Source organism: Ictidomys tridecemlineatus, chromosome 3 (genome assembly GCF_052094955.1).
Source record: "Ictidomys tridecemlineatus isolate mIctTri1 chromosome 3, mIctTri1.hap1, whole genome shotgun sequence".
NCBI classification, from domain to species: domain Eukaryota; kingdom Metazoa; phylum Chordata; class Mammalia; order Rodentia; family Sciuridae; genus Ictidomys; species Ictidomys tridecemlineatus.
In genome coordinates, this window is record NC_135479.1 from 141521163 (window position 1) to 141535669 (window position 14507).

General features: G+C 42.2%; 1 long non-coding RNA gene across 1 annotated transcript; it reads right to left on the reverse strand.

The window, feature by feature from the left end:
• Positions 1–5425: 5425 nt before the first annotated feature.
• On the reverse strand, positions 5426–13350 carry LOC144376393 (uncharacterized). The gene is made up of 2 exons (XR_013436836.1): positions 10967–13350; positions 5426–7262 (listed from the first exon to the last, which is right to left on the reverse strand). It is a non-coding gene; the product is annotated as an uncharacterized LOC144376393 (long non-coding RNA).
• Between the last annotated feature and the right edge of the window lie 1157 nt (positions 13351–14507).

A 14507-nucleotide genomic window follows, 5' to 3' on the forward strand; every position in this document is an offset into this window, starting at 1 on the left:
AGCTTGCTTTAATTTGATTTAAAATTGGAGTCGGTGGTCTTTTCTTTGCACCGTGGTTTACAGTATGTCATTCAGTCAGCATGGAATGCACCCACCCATTTGTTGCTCTCAGTTCTTTGTGGAGATCTGCTTTCTTATGGAGACATATTTCTTATTGGCTTCTTTCTAACCAGACTACCAATCAAGAAACTTGATTAAATTCTGGAAGCTTCTTCTCACTTATATTTGGAGCCCCTGGGATCTCCTTTTGCTAAAGAGATATGAGAGAATAGTTAAAAATAGAAAAAAAATTCCAGGTATTTTCCTCTAGCATATAAATGTTGGTTGAAATTATATCTCAATTCTACAAACAGGAGACTTGTTTGAACTAGGAGTCTCTTCATTGCCAACATCCCTCAGGGATTTAGACAGCACCACCACTCTTCTTTTGTTGTAAATCTGTTAATCTAGATTACAGTGCAAACATTGTTTATCTTTCAGAGAATGAATGTTTTGTTTGAGGCTGGAAGATGAGTTTTAGAGTAGGAAAGGTAATTAAGGTAAGGAGGACATTGACAGCTTGCCTGTAAACTGGCAGAAAATTGGGCAAGTTATTATTATTATTACTAGGTACTAGGGATTGAACCCAGGGACAGCTAACCACAATTCCAGCCCCCCCCCTTTTGGAGACAGGGTCCACTAAGTTGCTTAGAGCCTCAGCTAAGTTGCTGAGATCAGCTTTGAACTCACAATCTTCCTGCCTCGGACCCCCAGGCAGCTGGGATTACAGGAATGCACCACCATGCCCAGCTACCGAGCAATATTTTTGAAAGAAATGATAGTCTTGACAGATATTACCTGCTTCCTAAGTCTTAGGTAGGATTTTGGTGTCAATTAATGTTAAAAAATCTTGGGGCCTGGCAGTGTGGCTTAGTAGTGGTAGAATAGTTGCCTAGCATATGTGATGCCCTGGGTTCAATCCCCACTACCACAATATTAAAGTAAAATAAATTAAAAAAAAACAGGGCTGGGATTGTGGCTCAGCAGTAGAGTGCTTACCTAGCACAGGTGGGATCTGGGTTTGATCCTCAGCACCACATAAAAATAAAGGCATTGTGTTGTGTCCATCTACACCTAAAAATAAATATTAAAAAACCCATTTGCATTTAAGCTGGGCTTGGTGGCACACACCTGTAATCTCAGGAACTCTGAAGGATGAGGGAGGAGGATCAGCAATTTCAAAGCCAGCTTCAGCAATTTAGCCAGGCCTTGAGCAATTTAGAGAGACCCTGTCTCAAAATAAAGTATAAAAAAGGACTGAGGATGTAGCTCAGTGGTTAAGCACCCGTGAGTTAAATCCCCAATTCAGGCCCTATCATCATGCTTCTGGGAGGAAGAGAAAAAGAGAGAGAGAGAGAGAGAGAGAGAGAGAGAGAGTCAAAGACACAAGAAGACACTTCATAACTCCTCTCCATCTTGTTCAGGATAATTTTGTGCAAATTTGAGTATTTCCCATGCAGATGAACGTTAGTATATAACTTACAATCTCATTACCAACTATAAGGAGAGCAAGTGTCAGGCCAAATTCTATCACACATCTAGAAGAGAGTTTAGCAAACATTGCAGTGAAAGCTTTCCTCCAGCTATTCTGGAGCTCACTATAATCTGGGGCTCTTGATCCTGTGAAGTGTTCTGCCTACAACCTTCCCTGAAAAGTTCACTTGAGGCAGAGAAGAAAATATTACAGAGGCCAAGATTCTGTTCCTCTTAAAGATGGTATCATGTAACCAGACATCTTCCTGACCAGTGGCTGGATCCAAAGTAACCTGGATCATGAAGGGATTGATGAGGACCATTCCTAAGAGTTTGAGTTGCAGGCCTCACTAGGTTTCTTACATGCTGTTCATGCAAAAGCCTGCAGCATCTCAAATTATATTAGCCAATTCATATAGCTGCAACATCTGGGTGCAGTGGCACACACCTGTAATTCCACGGGCTCAGGAGGCGGAGGCAGGAGGTCTTGAGTTCAAAGCCAGCCTTCGCAATTTAGTGAGGCCCTAAGCAACTCAGTGAGACCCTGTTTCTATAAAAAATATAAAAATAGGGGTGGAGATGTGGCTCACTGGTTAAGTGCCCCTGGATTCAATCATCAGTACTAAAAAAAAGTCTAGAGAGATCTCATCTACCCTTCACATAGCTTCACCCAATAGTAGCATCTTCCTAATTGTTGAATTTATGAAAAAAAAATTTGTATAATAACTAATTATAGACTGTTCAGATTTGACCAGATTGTCCCCTAATGTCCTCTTTCAGTTTCAGAGTCTGATCCAAATACAATAATAATAATCCAGTAATTTAGTATTATTGGATTTTTAAGAAAGTGAATCTGATTGTCTTTGTTCTGAATCCCCAATGTTTGGCATGTGATACTATCAGGTCTCCAGAAGATGTTCAAGATATTCACATTAATTTTATGGGGGTTCCACATAATATGCCTCTCCCAGTCACACAGGCCAGGTGGATCTATGAAGTAGTTCCAGCATGTCCATGTGTGAGGACTCTTGGGGAGATGGGCTGAGAGCTGAGCGCTGGGCAGGGGTTGGGTGAGCAGTTGTTTGCTCTTGGGTTTGTGGTGCCTGAAACCAACATCTCAGGAAGTGGGATGTTGGAACCAACTGAGAAATGCAAGACTAGGTCACCAGCTCTAAATGGATAAAGCAAACAGAGGATGTCCAAGTACAGAAGAAGGAAAAATTGTTCAAAAAAGTTTGGAGCCCAGCATCATGGCAAGTACCAGCTATTTAGGAGGCCAAGGTAGGAAGACTGAAAGCTCAAAGCCATTTTGGGCAGTTTATTGAGACCCTGTCTCAAAAAACAAATCAATAGCTGGTCATGGTGGTGCATGCCTGTAATCCCAGTGCCTTGTGAAGCTGAGACAGGAGGATCATGAGTTCAAAGCCAGCCTCAGCAATGACAAGGCACTAAGCAACTCAGTGAGACCCTGTCTCTAAACAAAATACAAAATAGGGATGGGGATGTGGCTCAGTGGCCAAGTGCCCTGAGGTCAATCTCTGGTACCTTAAAAAATCAATAAAAAAGTTAGAGCAGGATAATTTGCAGGCTGATGAGGAAAAGTGCCTCAAACAATTCAGGAGCCAGATAGTAGGTGATGAAAGCTTATAATCTAATTCCTGTGGCCAAGGATGAAAGATGTGTTAGAGAGGAGCACATCAGAGAAGGACTAGATGATCTTTCATAGCCTGAGAATGTGACTTTTAGGCATGAAATACTTTGGGAATGACACCTGATTAGATATTCATGATGAGGCTTATTGATCTTCTCTAAGCTGCAATTTCTGGATATATGTGAAAGAGGAGTATTCTGCCATTATATAAAGGAAATACACAACAAGCATGCTTTCTCTTTTTAACAAAGACCAGGAGAAAGGATGGGAATTGCCTCAGTTCAGTGGTGAATTAATAAGTATGTATCTAAGTTTAATGCAAAATTGAACAAAGTATTTGTGCAGCAAATCAGTGATTGCAGAAAAACACTCCAGACCTCATAACTCAGGCTGAGGTGGAAGAATTTGAAAACAGACCAAGATACTTGCTCACAAAAGAGATGAAGATTGCAAGTAGTTTACACTGAAATCTGGAACACTGTTTTCCTAATCTAAGAATGGTTTCTTGCAGCTAACTTCTATGAGTTTTATATTTTGATGTGCATTCTTATCACATACTATGTAGTTAGTTTATAGAGTGATTCTCTCTGTCTCCCACCCTGCAGGTTCTTGAGCATGGTATCTTTGTGTCTTCGTCGTCAGTCATGCAATTAATTATTAAACACTAAAACCTGGAATAGTGTCAATCATGAAGTACTACACAGTAATAGTAAAGGAAGAAAATCAACATGATAATTTGATGAAAAGAGGCATTTGACAAAATCTAATACCTTTCCATGATTAAAAAAGAAACACATACCACACACAAAAACAAAGATAAAATGAAACTTCCTCAACTTGATAAAGGGTATTTATAAAAAAAAATCTAACATGATATTTATTAAAGTTACAGTCATAGAAATTAAGCAAGAAAAAAATTTAAAAGTGTTCACTTGAGAAAGAAAGAAGAAAAACTATCTATTTGCAGATGGCAAGATCTTGCATACAGAAAACCTAAGCCAGTTATGGCAGTGAACTCCTGTAACACCTTGGGAGGCTATGTGGGAGGCTGAGACAGGAGGATCACAAGTTGGAGGCCAGCCTGATCAATTTAGTGAGACTATGTCTGAAAATATAAAAGAGCTGGGAATGTAGCTCAGTGGTAGAGTGCTTGCCTATCATAAAGCTCTGGGCTTGATTTGATCCCAGTACCACACACAATCTCCCCCTCTCTATTTCCCTCCCTCCCTCCCTCCCTCCCCCCCTCTGTCTCTCTCTCTCACACCCCCCCCACAACAAACCCCCCTCCAAAACCAAAAACACACACACACATACTCACACAAGAAAATCCTAAGGAATACATGCATATGCACACACAAATTAGAACTAATAATTAATAAGTTCCATTTCTATTTTATGGAATAGTTTGAGGGGCATTTGGTATTATCCAGGCTGGTGAGTTTTCTCTCCTCTCATATCTATCCCTCGCCAGGAAGCCAGCCAGGTCAGTCACTGTGATTATTACTGTTGCCACATTTTAAGGATGAGAGAAATGACAAGTGTCTTGCCCAAGGTCAAAGAGCCCAATAGTGTTGGTTTCTGAGCTTGGGTCTCTGTGGGGACAAGTGCATGGAATACTGCATACATGGCATACATTAAGGGCATCTGAGTGGCAGGCCACTCCCCTCATGTTAGGAATGTCAGGCTGCTTACCCCATAGGCACAGTCCTGGGCATGAGGCCATGTATTGCAGTCTCTGCATTTGCTCCGTGGCCCACTCCTGGATTGGTCGCTGCAAGGACAGTTAGCAGACATTGCATTGGTGGCTGCATGTAATCTGCTTAGCTCTGCCCGAGTATATATACATGGTAACTGCACCATAAAAATCAGACCTGCTTCCTGCTTGGTCTGCAGAGGTCTTGATTAGTGACTCCGCAGCCACACTCTCCTCTACCCTGTTCCGCGGACCACCTCACTGGATGAGAGAGAGCCCACGCAGGTCTCCAGAGAGCAAAGATCTTCCCTTTCAGGAGGGATTTTGTTGGGAGTCTCCCTGAGAACTCCCCGGGCCTTTCAAACATGGCGGTGAGCAAATTGCCAGTGGGCAGCTAGAACTCCCTGGGCCTTTCAGATAAGGAGCCCCTCATGCAACATGGTGGTGGGCAAGTTGCCAGTGGGCGGATAACAAGTTGTTTTGAAAACCTTCTAATTGGCCCTCCTGTCTTCTTACTCATGGACTGCCAAGGTCTCGGCTTGGCACAGAATCACGAGCCACCACACAGCTTTGTAGGTTCAAACAGCAATTCTTTATTCCTGCTCTCTCACCGCTTCCACACAGGTCCAGGGGCAATCCCAATCTCCCGCACAATTCACGTCCTAAAATACTTTCTCTCCACGAGAACTCAGTGGGAACTCAGGCAGCAGGCACGCCCTACTCCCAGCAGGAATAATCTTCAACCTCCAACTTCCCTAAAACTCCTATTGTCACACCCTAAACCCAAGGACGGGGATACTTCCTGCAAGATACACCCTAATCCTGGATCCACCCTAGTGATTGAGCAGGGTCACCTTTCTCAAACACACAAGCAAGGTTGCAGCAAATTTCCAAGGCAAGTCCATTTAACATGGGGTACGCTGGCAAGGATTTTGATGCGTCATTTCTACTTGGTAATGGCCCTCAGCATCTCCCCCCTTCTGATTAATTAAACAACAAGCAATGTGGCTTAGGACCGTGCCTGGTAGGTTGTCCAATTCAACATATGGTTCTTACCCGTCATGGGAGAACTGACCTTTAGCCGTCAGTTTCCTGTCTTAGGTTGAATCCACTGCAACCAGATCAACCCGTCACTGACTACCGGTCCAGCATTCAGCCATGCTTTTGGATAGGCCTAAGCACCAGTGGGGGGGTGAGGTTCTTGCCTCACCTCTGTTGGCCCCCAAATTTAACCTTGGTGCCAGTGTGGGGGTGAGGTTCTTGCCTCACCTCTGTTGGCCCCCAAATTTTAGACCATCACTAGAAGGGAGGAAGATACAGAAATGCCACGACACCAAGCCAATTGACGGCTCCTTTGGAAAAATTGCATCACTGGTGACACCATCAGCAAAGATGCCAGCATTACCATAATTAACATGGGGTGCACTGGCAAGGAAATTGCATCACTGGTGACACCATCAGCAAAAATATGCCAGCAGTACCACAATTCGCTGCACCAGACGATAGTTCACATTGCATGCAACTGATATATAGTCCAGGCAAGTTCTGCAGGCAGTTCAAAGTGGAAGAGTCTATCAATATGTCCATTTCCTCCCAAAGTAAATCAAGTCCTTGATTGAGCATTACTTGTTGAGTTATATTCATTGATGCATCAGTTTATACAGTTTACTGTGGTAGCTATCATAGAAGCTGTAGTTTGGTTTTCTTAGTCTTCACTGGCACTGGGATGGAGATGGGAATTCTTGCAATGATGTTAAAGAGACATTATCCTGAACAGAATTATTAAATATAATGAAAAGGAAAAGTGAAAGTAAACAAACAGATCTGTTAATCACCTTTAAGAACAATAGTAAGCAAACAGATCTGTTAACCACCTTTGAAAACAATCATTAGCAGCTGTTTACCTAATTTAGATTAAACCACTTAAATCACGTGAATAAAAAAAAATTTCGGATCCATTTTTTCATGAGCGCTCCTCATATAAAAATATGGACATACATACATACTGATATGGAACACAAAACAGTGCACACATAACATACAACACATAAGACAATAGTAAGTAAAGGCCTTGTAGCTATACCTAGGTGAAATCTCCATTGCAATGTTTAAAAACTCAACAGTCAAAAAATAAAACGCAGTCAAAAAATAAAACTGATCAGAAAAACATTAACCTAGGTTTGTATGAGCTCAAAAAATAAAATAGAACTTTATGATGTGGGAAAAATGCAATAATAAAATAGATATTGAAAAAAAGCACCGTGGTTAATCACTGTCGCAGATGTAAGAATAGCCAAGCTGGAGCTCTGGATATCAGCTGTTATGGATTTCAGTCAAATCATCTTCTTTTTCTGTAGAAATTGTTTTGGTTAACCTCTCTGGAATCCAAATCGGCTGCTGTTCTCCCTGTGGGAACACACAAACGGAACCAGTTATTGTCTGGAGTCGGGACCTTTACATTGTCCTGTTAGAATATCTTTCCAAAGTACCTTAGGCTTATGTACATTTTTCGGATACATATGTCTTTCCGCAGCACTAAGTCCTGATGAATCCAAATTTAGAAAGTTTAGAGTAAAAAGGGTTATTTTAAGTTTATCTTTGGGGGATATATACCCCTTTCCAATTCCCTCTTTTTGCTTTAATAAGTACATTTTAATAGTTTGATGAGCTCTTTCAACTATGCCTTGTCCCTGTAGATTGTATGGGATTCCTGTTATATGAGTAATACCAAATGATGAGCAAAATTGTTTAAAAGAGTTAGAAGTGTAACCAGGACCATTATCAGTTTTTAACTGTTTAGGAACACCCACAGTGGCAAAATTTTGTAAGCAATGAGCTATAACATCTTTAGTTTTTTCTCCGGCATGAAGGGAGCCCATCAAAAATCCGGAAGAAGTATCAACTGTAACATGTAAATATTTTAATTTTCCAAATTCTGGCAAGTGTGTGATGTCCATCTGCCAAATATGGTTAGGTATCAGTCCTCTAGGATTGACTCCAAGATTAACTTGTGGTAAAAAGGTCACACAATTTTGACATTGTTTTATTATATGCCTGGCTTGTTCCTTAGTTATTTTAAAATGCTTTTGTAAAGTATTAGCATTAACATGAAACCTTTTATGAAAATTTGTAGCTTCTTCTATAGTAGAAAAAATATGTATATCATGTGTAGTTTTATCTGCTAAATCATTGCCCAAACTAAGGGCTCCAGGCAATCCTGTATGTGCCCTGATATGTCCTATAAAGAATGGATCTTTTCTGTCCCAGATTAGACTTTGTATAGTGGAAAACAAAGAGAAAACAGTAGAGGAAGGGGAAATCCTACCAGCATCTTCAAGGGATATTATAGCATTAACTATATACTGACTATCAGAAAATAAATTAAATACAGAATCCCTGATTGAGCAGGTCCCATAATAACCATCTCATTATTAATTGCTCTTAAATCTTGAAATAATCTCCATTTACCCGATTTCTTTTTGATAACAAAAATGGGAGTATTATGGGGAGATACGGAAGGTTGTAAATGTCCTTCTGCTAATTGTTGTTTGACCAGATCATGGGCTACTTGTATCTTTTCTTTAGTCGGGGGCCACTGAGGAACCCACACTGGTCTTTCTGATTTCCAAGTAATTTTGATTGTCTCAGTGGCCCTTTCTGAAAATCCAACCCATGTCTGTCTGTTCCTTGATCTATTTGAATTGGTGCTGTTATACCTTGTTCTTGTTTTCCTAATCTTTTTTCTTTCCTGATACCTTGTCTAGCCCTAGTAGTGGGCGCATTAGGATTGATGTTATTTGTTAACATCAAACCTAGTTGATCTAGGACATCTCGTCCCCATAAATTAATAGGAAGGTGATCCAAAACATATGGCTGTATAGTTCCTTCACATCCTTCAGGATCCTTCCAATCTAATACCATAGCACTTCTATGGGGATTAATCGCCACTCCTAGGCCTCGAAGCGTTTGAGTGGCTTGTTGTAATGGCCAATGTTTTGGCCATTCTTGAAGAGATATGATGCTAAGGTCAGCACCTGTGTCCAGCAGTCCATTAAACTCATGACCCTGAATATTTAGTTTTAGCATTGGGCGAGAATCTAAATTTAAAGACAACATAGCCCAATCTACACCTGTGGAGCCTAATCCCTTGGAACCTCTTTCTACATTAAGACTAGAAAACTTATTATGTAGGCTGGGTATTATTAACAACTGTGCTATTCTATCTCCAGGTGAAATTACTGATATACCTCCTGGAGAACTAGCTATAATTTTTATTTCACCTACATAATCGGGATCAATTACCCCAGGACTTATAAGTCCTTTTAATGTAGATGAACTGCATCCCAATAATAAGCCTACTGTTCCTTGGGGAAGAGGTCCTTTTACTCCTGAAGGAATGATTTGAACTCCCATCTCTGGAGTTAATACTGCTCTGGCAGAGGCGCAGATGTCCAACCCTGTGCTCCCTTGGGTTTGTCTGATGAGGGATTTAATGGACAATGTGTCCTGGGCACCACCCTGATGGTGTTGCTGGGTTCCTCCACTGCCCCGTATATTTGTGGTTGTGGGCCCCGGAGCATTGGGCCCCCCAGTCAGGTTTTTGGCAATGAAGCCTGATGCCTTTCTCCATGATATTGTGGGTAAATACCTGATCCTTGTCCGTTTTTTGATAAGGGTTTGAGAACGGCATTCATTAGCCCAATGTCTCCCTCTACGGCATCATGGGCAAATACCCGGTATTCTATTCCTTTGATTTCTAGTTTTGTTAAACCCTCCTCTTATGGGGCAACTCCTTTTAAAATGTCCTGTTTGTTCACAATTATAGCATGTTTCTGGCCTGGCATCTAAAGCCTGTTGTACTGCAGCTGCCAAGACTTGCCCTGGTTCATTAACATCTCTACATAATTTAATATATGTGTTTAAATCTTCATGTCTCCATGGTCTAATAACCTCTCTGCAGCAACGATTTGCTTGGTCATAAGCCAGTTGTTTTATTAATGGCATTGCTTGTTCTGTGTCACCAAAAATTTTGGCAGCCATTTGAATAAGCCTATCTACAAAGTCAGTGTAAGGTTCATTAGGTCTCTGTATTACCTTAGATAGCTGACCTTGTAAATCTCCATGTCCTTGTAAAGTCTTCCATGCCCTAACTGCATCTGCAGCAATCTGTGCATATACAGCAGGATCATATTCAATTTGTTGCTGCTGACCCTCATAAGGTCCCTTTCCTAACAACATATCTAGATTTCTTTGAGGGTAACCGGCTGCTGCATTTCACCTAGCTGTCTCCATGCAAAATTCTTCATTGGCAACCTTCCATAACAAATATTGTCCTCCATTTAGCACAAATTTACACATGCTAGCCCAATCTGCTGGCGTCATGTCCAAGTTAGTAATGGACTCGACCATACTTACTGTAAAGGGAGCTTGAGGACCATAGGTTGTTACAGCCTCCTTTAACTGCTTCACTGTTTTAAATTCTAAAGCATGGTGAATTCGCTGCCCTCCTACCTGTTCAAATACAGGGCATGCTAATCTTTGAGGTCCTGTCTCAGGATCCCACTTATCAACTACAGGGTTTGAGGGCTACTCAGCTGTCTCCATCAGTGGGGCTGTTGGTTGAATTACGCCCTCTGGTAATAAAACAGAGTTAGTAACAGCCTCTTGTTGTGGCCTTTTTCCTAATAACCCCTTTTCCTTTAAATTTTCTTCCTTTCTCTGACTAGCTCGAGAGACCTTCTCTTTTGCTTGATCTAAAATGTCTTTCTCCATGGTCTGAATCTCTAACAATTTACTTAACACCTTTTTGGTTTATTTTTTACTAATTTCTAATCTTCTATAAAGATAACGCAACCCAATAAGATAATACAAAACAAAACCACAACTGAATGAAACAAAAACTGAATAAAAATTCACTGTATCAATTTTCTCTTTCTCGGGGCTAACAAACTTCAAACCTTGAGCCAACCATTTTTCCCAGTTTGCCTGAGAAATTTCTAGGGATAGGCAGCTTGAAACAAAAATTAAATAAATCAAAACAAGAACACATTGTTTTTTGAAATGGTCACCCATTCTCTCGCTTTCCCTCAGGGGCGAGCGATTTTACTCACCTCCAAGTTTCAGACGTTCCACGTACGGGCCACCAAAATGCCAAGGTCTCGGCTTGGCACAGAATCACGAGCCACCACACAGCTTTGTAGGTTCAAACAGCAATTCTTTATTCTCGCTCTCTCACCGCCTCCACACAGGTCCAGGGGCAATCCCAATCTCCCGCACAATTCACGTCCTAAAATACTTTCTCTCCACGAGAACTCAGTAGGAACTCAGGCAGCAGGCACGCCCTACTCCCAGCAGGAATAATCTTCAACCTCCAACTTCCCTAAAACTCCTATTGTCACACCCTAAACCCAAGGACGGGATACTTCTGCAAGATACACCCTAATCCTGGATCCACCCTAGTGATTGAGCAGGGTCACCTTTCTCAAACACACAAGCAAGGTCGCAGCAAATTTTCAAGGCAAGTCCATTTAAAATGGGGTACGCTGGCAAGGATTTCGATGCGTCATTCCTACTTGGTAATGGCCCTCAGCAGTGGACAGTTCATGCCCGCCATGAATCTTACGCAGGGTGGACGTGCGTGCGCCATAGGTGATGACCTGACCTTTACTATGATTGGCCCCGGGAGCTTCCTGGTTTAAGATAGCTGACTCTCACTTTCTATATAAGCTTCAATAAGGTGCAATAAGGTGCTTCATCTTTGTCACTGCTGTCTGTGTGTGTGCATTTTAATCTCCAACGACGAACCTTGGCCTTTCATTGGTGCCAAAACCCGGGAGGGGAAATTCCTCATTCTGAGGACCTCCTCTCTCAAGGTTCGCTGTCCTCATTCACCTTTTTGAGCACTGCTACATTCCACCCAACACTGGCTCTCCAATAGGTGACTCCTTCTGATCAACAATGGTGAGTCCCCCTCCCTCTTTGGGAATCCATCTCCAAATGGCTATATGCAAAGGCTTTAGCTGTGAACGTCCAACAAGGCCCTTGATGCCTAGTTTGGAGGAGAGAACGCACCCCACCACAACTTTCACAGTTACAGTGGACTCTCTGGATGCCCATTTCATGGCTGATGAGCTATAAGGGACAGAAGAATAGGCACTCCCTGACTCTCTTTATCTCCTTCTCCTCTCCTGGAGAAACCCTGACGTCAGGTGGCCTGTGACTCCCAGCCTTAAGGTCTCGCTGGTTGGGCTCTTGGGTGACGACTCATTTGCCCTCCCAGCCCCGGCTCTCCTGAGTCTCTTTAGTTGACTTCTCCTTTCGGGGACGCCTGAAGGAAACTCAACCAAATTCTGTTCCAGGCCAGGCCATTCACCTCTTCTCTTCCTGCTGAGAGTCATCATGGGAGCCTCTTCTTCCCTCCCTGCTGATTCCCCTCTCCAATGCCTCCTAATCTTAACCGGTTGTCCCTCACTCCTGACATCAAATCCAAACTCCTCATCAAATTCAGTACACAGAATTGGCCATATTACCAATTAGACAACTGAAACAGATGGCCCCCAGAGGGGTCTCTAGATCCTCAAATTCTTCATGACCTTTTGACTTCTGCAAGCGCTTGAAATGGTGGAAGGAGATCCCCCTAAGTGGAGGCCTTTTCCCTCCTTTGCTCCCACCCTGAACTATGCTTCTCCAATAGATCCTCACCCTCAGCCTTCTGCTCCAGACTCTCTGCAGTCACCCCCACCTCAGCAACTGATTTCTCCCCTCCAATTACTGGATCAATAACCCAAACCTCCACTGGTTCTCAGACCATTGCCCCCTTACTGAGGTAGCAGGTACTGAGGTACTCCTCCACACACTCACTCCTCTCTTCTCCTTTCAGTGCCCACACCAGGTCCCACCAGGTCCTCTTACCAGCTAACCCAAATCTCAAACCAGCTGAGGAGAGCCCTCAGACTTCTATTCAAGATCTGGTGAAAATGGCCTTTAAAGTTGCTTTGTCATCACTGAAAACAGGTTACTAAGAATTTAAAGTCCCTTTCAGGCTTCTTGGGATACTCACTCCCATCTTCCCCTCTGCTCTACCTGTTCTACTGCTCAAGTTTTTCTTGCCAGGAAAATCCCAAACCCCTTTCCCATTATTCTTTTACATCTCCTTCTTCATTCTCTGATCCACCAGAGCTGCTCTCAGCCCCGCCTTCCCGTCTTCCCCCTCCCTACCAGGCCCACAGAAAAGTCTTAACTGACCTTCTCCAGAAATCTTCACCATGGCTGATTTTAGGACTTTCAGCAAAAGAATCCCTATAAAAGAGTTCAGTGTAGAAAAACTTCCTCTTTTTGTGTTGCCCTGTTCTACTTGGCCACTGGCTGGAAAAATCAGCACTCCAAAAGCTAGACACCCCCTTACTAGTTTTTCACAAAATATGTGAACAAGGCCTCTGGCCTTGAGCTGGGGCTTCACAGACATGGCTACATTTCTAAGATAAGGAAGTTACCAACTGGGCTCCATGGTAACAGCTGGCAGGGGGAGGAAAGAAAGGGAAGAAAAAGCTCTCCCCCTCCCAGATGTCCTTGAAAAGTTAACTTGCCCAGAACAGAGGAAAAAAAAAAACCAAAAACTGCTTTTTGTGAACTTCTGCAGACTGTGAACTTCTGAGCCCCTCCCCTTACATGCTGGATGCAAAATTCTGAAACTACTTAAACTTGGGGTTCAGGGGATTAATTGATTACAACAGAAGCAGTGCCCTCTGAATCCAGTTTGCAACCAAATAGGACTGTTTCTCTATCTTCGGTGCTATCTTAGGTGCCTTGCCTTGTCCATCCCTACAACAGTATAATTCTATATTCCTAAACATTGTTTATGTTTTCATGAAATGGTCAACAGATGTGATTAATTGTGTACTGGAAAAAACACAAAAATACTTTGCTATTTTTCTACAAAAGGTTAAAAGCTTTCAGCCTTTCTTTAATTCATGTTTTAGATATGATATTATATTGTGTTAGCTAATATTCATATGAACTTGAGCAACAATTTATATAAACATTATAAAATGATATTTAAAAACAAATATCAACTTCAATACTAGAACACTTTACCTAAGATTTATGAAGAGCCCTGCCTTACCTGAGACAAGGCCTATGTCCCATCTCATTACATGTAAGAATGACTCCAAAGTAGGCCAGACTTCAGGTAAAGCCCAGTACTCTTAATTTAAAGTGAAACCGACTTTGCTGGATGTTTATGATCAAGATTTAAAGTTAAATTAAAATGTCCAAAAAATCAATATTTGGTTCTGGCCCTCTGAGTCAATCTGAATCTAGGGAGCAGGGAAATTCTCTAAAGAGCTTTGCAACTCTGGGCCACATAACCTCCTGATCAAGGAGATTAATGAGACCACTAGAGAATGAAAAGCCAATCCGTGTATTTGCTGTGAATAGGAGGGTCACTGGAGAAGGGAGACATCCCTGATGCTTGCAAGGGAAGCCACATGGTCAAGTAAGACCTAGACCCATCCTAGCGCAAATGGCACTAGCAGAATTAAGAAGCTGCTCTCAAGTTCCCCCACCAGTGACCCCTATGGGAACTCGGCTGACTCTTAACAATAGATAGAAACAAAGTCAATTTTGACCAGTTGATCTTAAACACCTACCCAA